Consider the following 8,915-nt stretch of genomic DNA (forward strand, 5'->3'; position numbering starts at 1 on the left):
TGTATTACATTTTGGAAGCTAGGTTTTTTGTGTTCTAAAATTTAAAATATGTATAGTATGTGAACTTGTTACTTAATCTATGTAATTTTTTTCTATATGATATGAATAGTTGCTGTAAATGATTATAACGTATTTGACTATCTTTTTTCTTCTTTTGTATTAACAATTAAATTAGTATGATTATTTTTTTAAAACTATAATACTAATATTAGATATGAGAGTTTTCTCTAAAATATATTGACTATATTTAATAATTTCATTTTTCAAAAAATTAACAAAACTTTAATCCGTGCATTTGCACGGGACTTCATGCTAGTTAATACATACATAGTATTACCTCGTTATATATTAATATCTAAGTGTCTATTACCTATGTATTAATTAATACATACATAATTAATTATGTAATAATATTTAATTATGTATTACCTATTTATGTATTAATACATAATTATGTATTACTTATATATTAATTAGTATTACCTATGTTATATATGTATTAATACATATGTAATACATAATTACTTTGTGTGTATTAATGTATAAATACATTATTAATAATTAATTATGTATTACGTATGTATTATTTAATATATACTTAAGTATTACATAATACATATGTAATACATAATTATTTATTAATACATATCTTCAACTTGAATTTTGGATCAAAACTTATAAATTTCACAATAACTCCAATAAGACAAATCATCGACCAGATAACTAGATGCCGCAACACCTATTTGTGTGATGTTGATTATAATGCCATTTCATTTAGCTGATTATTGTTCTTTGGTCCTGCTCAATAGGTACTAATGGTAGATTTAAATGTGTACATACTCCTCTTTCCTAAATGATTATGTAATATTATGTGATGCATTTTTACCATGCTTTGTTAGACATGAAATAACTTTAGCAATAAAATCGAATATAGGATTAGAGAACTCTTCATCTAAGTTTTGTTTCAACTTATGGAGAAGAATTAAGGTCTACCTTCTATGTGATTGATGAGCTCGATAATTGCCTGGTGCTACAGCTGAAAACAAAATAATGATCAGCTGGTTATAACTGACAGCTCCTTTGAACAAAATTAGAGTTTTCTATTTTCTCAATAGAGGGGACAACTGTGCAATTCAGATATGTTGGTTTCAAAATCTTTTTATTTCACGGAGGAATCACATGAACCAATCAATTCAGATTCACCTCGATCGCAACTCTTATGTAACTGACCGTATGGACCAAGAAACACTTAATAACATATATAGAGTATTCCACATAAAATACAACAAGAATAGTGAGTCTTCATCACCTGATGTGATAGTGTTGTCTGGGTCTGAACCATCTGATAATGAGTTCTCATCAGTCGGTGATGAAAATGAAGATGATGACACACTGAAGGGGGATGATCCTCATAATTCCATAAATGCAACGAATTCATCAACGGAGGTCAATGAAAAAAGTAAAGAAACAACAGAATTATCTGACAACGGGTAATGCTAAATGTAATTTTTTTCTTATGTTTTGCATTTTAGTATCGAGGTACATATAGATATCTTTTAATGTGGTGACTAACAAGTTTAAATATCTTGAATCCGATACACTCCAGATGCTTATTATTAGAAGATCATCACAAATTCGGATTTGAATCAATCTAGACTAGCAAGTTAATCTTAAAAGAGTTATTTCTTTTTTTTCAAACTTATTAAATATTGGTTCTGTATCTGTTATTCATTATACATAAAATTACTCTTTTTACCCTAATTATGAATCATTAATTGCAGTATCTGCCCTTGAAATTTGCTGCATATCTTAAACTCTCTAGTGATAATTCGGTTTGGAAGATTATTAGTCCACATTCCAACATAGGCAAGAATATATTCTTTTTTAACCTTCTGAAAAGTGAAGGAAGAGATGGAGAATGAAAGTTTGGGGTTGAATAGAAAGAATGTTGTAAAGTATACAATTTAAAGGAAGCGGACAAGATTACCTTGAAGTTGGACTCCCTAACTAACCAGTAGATAGAGTTTTTGATTCAAAGATCTTAAAGCTTATAAAAAGGCCTCCTATGTATTACTCTGTGTGACACATATTTTGAACAATATGTTGAACTGTGTTGGATATATTTTGTTTTCTTATTAATGGGAAAGTAATTATTTAGGTGGTTTGAATCTTTCTAGATATGTATGACATTTTGGATATGTATTACATTTTGGAACCTAGATTTTTTTTGTTCTAAAGTATAAAATATGTATAGTATGTGAACTTGTTACTTAATCTATGTAATTTTTTGCTGTATGGTATGAATAGTTGCTGTAAATGAATATGAAGTATTTGACTATCTTTTTTCTTCTCTTGTATTAACAATTAAATTAGTATGGTTATTTTTTTAAAATTATAACATTAATATTAGATATGAGAGTTTTCTCTAAAATATAATGAGTATATTGAATAATTTCATTTTTCAAAATTTTAACAAAACTTTAATCCTGTGCATTTGCACGGGTCTTCACGCTAGTTAATACATATATAGTATTACCTCATTATGTAATAATACTTAATTATATATTATCTATTTATGTATTAATACATAATTATTTAATACTTATATATTAATTAGTATTACCTATGTTATATATGTATTAATACATATATAATACATAATTACTATGTATGTATTAATATATAAATACATTATTCATAATTAATTATGTATTACATATGTATTAATTAATATATACTTAAGTATTACATAATATATATGTAATACATAATTATTTATTAAAACATAGCGTCAACTTGAATCTTGGATCAAAACTTATAAATCACACAATAGCTCCAACAAGACAAATCATTGACCAGTTAACTAGATGCCGCAACATCTAACTTTGAACCCATGTTTCGAACATGTTGGGTCTGTTGTGGTGATCGAGGGCTAAAGCGGCGTTATCACTTTTCATATTGCAAAGTTACGAAATTTCTGTTTTTCCTGGCTGAAGGAAAGGATGATTCACAAATTAGTCAAACTATAGAATCATTACCTCTCGATTCACACCCCTTCTCTCGCGCTTTCCCCCTCTGACAGTGATCCATGCATTCGTTTTCCAATTTGATGAGCGGATAATTTATACGCTTTTTGGCATTGTTTTTAGTATGTTTTTAGTAGGATCTAGTTACTTTTAGGGATGTTTTCATTAGTTTTTATGCTAAATTCACATTTCTGGACTTTACTATGAGTTTGTGTGTTTTTCTGTGATTTCAGGTATTTTCTGGCTGAAATTGAGGGACTTGAGCAAAAACCAGATTCAGAGGTTGAAAAAGGACTGCTGATGCTGTTGGATTCTGACCTCCCTGCACTCAAAGTGGATTTTCTGGAGCTACAGAACTCGAAATGGCGCGCTTCCAATTGCGTTGGAAAGTAGACATCCAGGGCTTTCCAACAATATATAATAGTCCATACTTTGGCCAAGAATAGACGACGTAAACTGGCGTTCAACGCCAGCTCTCTGCCCAAATCTGGCGTCCAGCGCCAGAAAAGGATCCAAAACCAGAGTTGAACGCCCAAACTGGCACAAAAACTGGCGTTCAACTCCACAAATGGCCTCTGCACGTGGAACACTCAGGCTCAGCCCAAACACACACCAAGTGGGCCCCGGAAGTGGATTTATTCATCAATTACTTACTCATGTAAACCCTAGTGACTAGTTTATTATAAATAGGATCTTTTACTAGTCTTTTTGACCATCTTTGATAAGTTGTATGCTATCTTAGATCACAATAGGGGGCTGGCCATCTCGGCCATGCCTGGACCTTCACTTATGTATTTTCAACGGTAGAGTTTCTACACTCCATAGATTAAGGTGTGGAGCTCTGCTGTTCCTCAAAGATTAATGCAAAGTACTACTGTTTTCTATTCAATTCTTCTTATTTCTCTTCTAAGATATCCATTCGCACCCAAGAACGTGATGAAGGTGATGATTATGTGTGACGCTCATCACCATCTCCCCTATGAACACGTGCCTGACAAACACTTCCGTTCTACATGAAATAAGCTAGAATGAATATCTCTTAGATCTCCTAACCGGAATCTTCGTGGCGTAAGCTAGAATGATGGCGGCATTCAAGAGAATCCGGAAGGTCTAAACCTTGTCTGTGGTATTCTAAGTAGGATTCAATGATTGAATGACTGTGACGAGCTTCAAATTCGCAAGTGCTGGGCGTTAGTGACAGACGCAAAAGGAGGGTGAATCCTATTCCAGCATGATCGAGAACCGACAGATGAATAGCCATGCCGTGACAGGGTGCGTGAGCATATTATTCACTGAGAGGAGGGGATGTAGCCACTGACAACGGTGATGCCCTTGCATAAAGCCAGCCATGGAAAGGAGTAAGACCGATTGGATGAAGATAGCAGGAAAGCAGAGGTTCAGAGGAACGAAAAGCATCTCCATTCGCTTATCTGAAATTCTCACCAATGAATTACATAAGTATCTCTATCCCTATTTTATTATATTAAATTCGAAAACACCATTATCACTTTATATCTGCCTGACTGAGATTTACAAGGTGACCATAGCTTGCTTCATACCAACAATCTCCGTGGGATTCGACCCTTACTCACGTAAGGTATTACTTGGACGACCCAGTGCACTTGCTGGTTAGTTGTATCGAAGTTGTGACAATTATGAATTAAGATCAAAGCACCAAGTTTTTGGCGCCGTTGCCGGGGATTGTTTGAGTCTTCGGCAAGCTTTTGGTCCGGTAACATCAGTGCCAGATTCCCTTTTGATCCGGCAACAGCACCAAGTTTTGGCGCCGTTGCCGGGGATTGTTTGAGTTTGGACAACTGACGGCTCATCTTGTTGCTCAGATTAGGTAATTTTCTTTTTATTTTAATTTCAAAAATTTTTCAAAAATATTTTCAAAATTTTCTCATCTGTTTTCGAAAAAAAAATGTTTTCAAAAATTTGATTCAAAATTTTAAGAATGAATTCTAGTGTTTCATAGAGCATGTAAAGCCTGGCTGGCTGTAAAGCCATGTCTAAATTCATTTGGACTGAGGCTTGCAATTTGTTATCAAGAGCAAATTAGTTGTTGCTCATCCACCCGCTGCTGATCCATGATCACCTGCTGAAGCTTGGCTGGCCATTGGCCATGTCTAGTGTTTTGGACTGGAGCTTTCTTTGAAAGCTTGGCTGGCTAGTGAGCCATGTCTAATTCCTGGACTGAAGCTTTAGACTAAGAATGCAAGATTCCTGGAATTCATATTAAAAATTTTGGAATCCTTATTTTTCTTTTTCATATAATTTTTGAAAAATATAAAATAAAAATCCAAAAAAATTAGAAAATCATAAAAATCAAAAATATTTTCTGTTTCTTGTTTGAGTCTTGAGTCACATTATAAGTTTGGTGTCACTTGCATATGCATCTTGCATTTTTTCGAAAATATCATGCATTCATAGTGTTCTTCATGATCTTCAAGTTGTTCTTGGTAAGTCTTCTTGTTTGATCTTGATGATTTTTTGTTTTGTGTCTTTTCATGTTTATCATATGCATTCTTGAATTCTTAGTGCCTAAGCATTAAAGAATTCTAAGTTTGGTGTCTTGCATGTTTTCTTTGCATTAAAAATTTTTCAAAAATATGTTCTTGATGTTCATCATGACATTCAAAGTGTTCTTGGTGTTCATCTTGACATTCATAGCATTCTTGCATGCATTCATTGTTTTGATCTAAAAATTTCATGCATTGCATAATTTTCATGTTTTCATAAAAATTTCAAAAATCAAAAAAATATCTTTCCCTTTTTCTCTCATCAAATTCGAAAATTGAGTTGACTTTTTTAAAAATTTTTAAAATCAAATTGTTTCTCATGAGTCAAATCAAATTTTCAATTTGAAAATCTTATCTTTTTCAAAATCTTTTTCAAAAATCAAATCTTTTTTCAAAATTCTTAGTTATTTTCGAAAATTCCAAAAATATTTTTCAAAAATCTTTTTTTTATTTCTATACCAAATTTTCGAAAATAACATAAACAATTAATGTTTTGATTCAAAAATTTGAAGTTTGTTACTTGCTTGTTAAGAAAGATTCAAACTTTAAGTTCTAGAATCATATCTTGTGATTTCTTATGAATCAAGTCATTAATTGAAATTTTAAAAATCAAATCTTTTTCAAAAAACTAACTTCAATCATATCTTTTCAAAAATATCTTCTTATCTTATCTTTTTCAAAAATATCTTTTCAAAATATCTTCTCTAACCTCCTAACTTCTTATCTTTTCAAAATTTGTTTCAACTAACTAACTAACTTTTTGTTTGTTTCTTAACTTTTTCAAAACCACCTAACTAACTCTCTCTCTCTAATTTTCGAAAATATCTTCCCTCTTTTTCAAAAATTTCTTTTTAATTAACTAATTATTTTTTATTTTTAATTTCAAAAAAAAAAATAAATAAAAAAATACTAACACTTTTTCAAAAACCATTTTTCAAAAATCACTAACTCTTTTTCAAAATAATTTTCGAAAATTATCCCTCCCCCATCTCATTCTATTTATTCATTCATATCCTAACATCTCATCTCACATCTCTTCCATTGGTACAGTTGTGTTTCTTCCCTTACATCACATCCTTTATCTCCCCCTCTTCTTCTACTTACAAAGGGATCCCTATACTGTGGTATAAAGGATCTCTATTATTATTATTATTTTTCTGTGCCTTCTTCTTTGTCATATGAGCAGGAGCAAGGATAAGAACATTCTTGTGGAAGCAGATCCAGAACCTGAAAGGACTCTGAAGAGAAAATTAAGAGAAGCTAAAATACAACAATCCAGAGATAACCTTTCAGAAATTTTCGAACAGGCAGAGGAGATGGCAGCCGAAAATAATAATAATGAAAGGAGGATGCTTGGTGATTTTACTGCACCTAATTCCAATTTACATGGAAGAAGCATCTCCATTCCTGCCATTGGAGCAAACAACTTTGAGCTGAAACCTCAATTAGTTTCTCTGATGCAGCAGAACTGCAAGTTTCATGGACTTCCATCTGAAGATCCTTTTCAGTTCTTAACTGAATTCTTGCAGATATGTGATACTGTTAAGACTAATGGAGTAGATCCTGAAGTCTACAGGCTCATGCTTTTCCCTTTTGCTGTAAGAGACAGAGCTAGATTATGGTTGGATTCTCAACCCAAAGACAGCCTGAACTCTTGGGATAAGCTGGTCACGGCTTTCTTAGCCAAGTACTTTCCTCCTCAAAAGCTGAGCAAGCTTAGAGCTGATGTTCAAACCTTCAGGCAGAAAGAAGGTGAATCCCTCTATGAAGCTTGGGAAAGATACAAACAGTTGACCAAAAAGTGTCCTTCTGACATGCTTTCAGAATGGACCATCCTGGATATATTCTATGATGGTTTATCTGAGCTATCAAAGATGTCACTGGACACTTCTGCAGGTGGATCCATTCACCTAAAGAAAACGCCTGCAGAAGCTCAAGAACTCATTGACATGGTTGCTAATAACCAGTTCATGTACACTTCTGAAAGGAATCCTATGAATAATGGGACGCCTATGAAGAAGGGAGTTCTTGAAGTTGATACTCTGAATGCCATATTGGCTCAGAATAAAATATTGACTTAGCAGGTCAATATGATCTCTCAGAGTTTGCATGGAATGCAAGCTGCTTCCAACAGTACTCAAGAGGCATCTTCTGAAGAAGAAGCCTATGATCCTGAGAACCCTGCAATAGCAGAGGTAAATTACTTAGGTGAACCTTATGGAAACACCTATAACTCAACATGGAGAAATCATCCAAATTTCTCATGGAAGGATCAGAAGCCTCAACAAGACTTTAATAATGGTGGAAGAAACAGGTTTAGCAATAGCAAACCTTTTCCATCATCAACTCAGCAACAGACAGAGAACTCTGAACAAAATGCTTCTAATTTAGCAAATCTAGTCTCTGATCTATCTAAGGCCACTGTAAGTTTCATGAATGAAACAAGGTCTTCCATTAGAAATCTGGAAGCACAAGTGGGCCAGCTGAGTAAAAGGATCACTGAAATCCCTCCTAGTACTCTCCCAAGCAATACAGAAGAGAATCCAAAAAGAGAGTGCAAGGCCATTGACATAAGCGCCATGGCCGAACCTGTGAGGAGAGGAGAGGACGTGAATCCCAAGGAGGAAGACCTCCTGGGACGTCCAGTGGTCAATAAAGAGCTTCCCTCTGAGGAACCAAAGGACTCTGGGACTCATCTAGAGACCATAGAGATCCCATTGAACCTCCTTATGCCCTTCATGAGCTCTGATGAGTATTCCTCTTCTGAAGAGAATGAGGATGTTACTGAAGAGCAAACTGCCAAGTTTCTTGGTGCAATCATGAAGCTGAATGCCAAATTGTTTGGCATTGATACTTGGGAAGTTGAACCTCCCTTGTTCATCAATGAACTAAGTGATCTGGATCAACTGACATTGCCTCAGAAGAGACAGGATCCTGGAAAGTTCATAATCCCTTGTACCATAGGCACCATGATCTTTAAGGCTCTGTGTGACCTTGGTTCAGGGATAAACCTCATGCCCCTCTCTGTAATAGAGAAACTGGGAATCTATGGGGTGCAAGCTGCTAAAATCTCATTAGAGATGGCAGACAGCTCAAGAAAACAGGCATATGGACAAGTAGAGGACGTTTTAGTAAAGGTTGAGGGCCTTTACATCCCTGCTGATTTCATAGTCCTGGATACTGGAAAGGAAGAGGATGAATCCATCATCCTAGGAAGACCTTTCCTGGCCACAGCAAGAGCTGTGATTAATGTTGACAGAGGTGAAATATTCCTTCAATGGAATGAGAACTCCCTTGTATTCAAAACTCAAGGATCTCCCTCTGCAACCATGGAGAGGAAGCAGGAAAAGCTTCTCTCCAAGCAGAG

The 8,915-nt window shown here is 34.1% G+C and overlaps 1 non-coding gene across 1 annotated transcript; it reads right to left on the reverse strand.

Moving 5' to 3' along the window:
- Nucleotides 1-7,260: 7,260 nt before the first annotated feature.
- Nucleotides 7,261-7,368, reverse strand: LOC112787935 (small nucleolar RNA R71). The gene has a single exon (XR_003195321.1). It is a non-coding gene; the product is annotated as a small nucleolar RNA R71 (small nucleolar RNA).
- Nucleotides 7,369-8,915: the final 1,547 nt, after the last annotated feature.

This window comes from Arachis hypogaea, chromosome 20, assembly GCF_003086295.3.
Source record: "Arachis hypogaea cultivar Tifrunner chromosome 20, arahy.Tifrunner.gnm2.J5K5, whole genome shotgun sequence".
NCBI classification, from domain to species: domain Eukaryota; kingdom Viridiplantae; phylum Streptophyta; class Magnoliopsida; order Fabales; family Fabaceae; genus Arachis; species Arachis hypogaea.